Source organism: Corvus hawaiiensis, chromosome 1, assembly GCF_020740725.1.
Source record: "Corvus hawaiiensis isolate bCorHaw1 chromosome 1, bCorHaw1.pri.cur, whole genome shotgun sequence".
NCBI lineage: Eukaryota > Metazoa > Chordata > Aves > Passeriformes > Corvidae > Corvus > Corvus hawaiiensis.
In genome coordinates, this window is record NC_063213.1 from 71,245,208 (window position 1) to 71,246,168 (window position 961).

Here is a 961-nt window from a genome sequence, read left to right on the forward strand (position 1 = left end):
GCCTGTAACTTTTCAGTTCTTTGATAGGATGAAGAGCAATGGATAAATTCATTTGCAGGGCTTGGTATGGTGGGGTTTTTTGGTCTAGGTTTTTCTTTTTTAAACCTGAGATTAGCTCAGCAAGAGTCTCTTAATTTTTAGGACAGCAGAGGAGGCAACGTATCCTTCCATTTTAGCAGCTTGGGGCAGAGATAAAAAAGGATGTAAATAATTTGACTGAGTATTGTCAGCAGACCCAGTATCCTCAATCTATAATGAAAGCGGGATTAAATTGACAAAACCTGCCTTTGTTGCTGAAGGTACTGCCAGTATGTAACTAGTGCTTGTGCTCTCTGGAAGTGCTTGTGAATCCTGAGGAGCCAAGCAATGCTCATTCTTCCTAGTGGAAAACAATAGAAGTAATAGTTTGGGCAGATGTCTTTCTGTACCAGCACTGAGCACGCAGCTGTATAGAAAATCACTGTATTACGTTGAAGCTCTGTAACAGGAAGGGCTTGAGTGTGTAGCTTGCCCCTGGAATAATAGTGAGGGAAAAATAGTGCCAGGATACTTATTCTCAAAGTAAATTCAAAATCTCAAATGCTCAGTCTTTTAAAAAGACATTTGTATTGTAAATTGTCAAAGAGACAAAATCAAAGATGGATTGTGGAGAGCATACGCTGTCTAAAATGTGTTGCTGATGTTACTCTTTTAATTCTCCAACATTCTGAGTTTTGAAATGGGAGAAGGCCATGTTGCAACCGGAGCTCCTGATTTTTCCACTTCAGTACAAGTAGCAGGCCAAACTAGATTCCTCCTCAATCTTTTTCATAATTTAGCCTTGTAAGTGAAATAAGATTATCTTGTAGTTCCATTTAATTGGGTTTTTTCCTGCCCAGCCAGTACCAGGCACGCTGTAGAGTAGGTGTGTGTGTGATTGTCTGTCAAAGCTGGTAGTAAAAACCTCATGAAGTCATTTCCT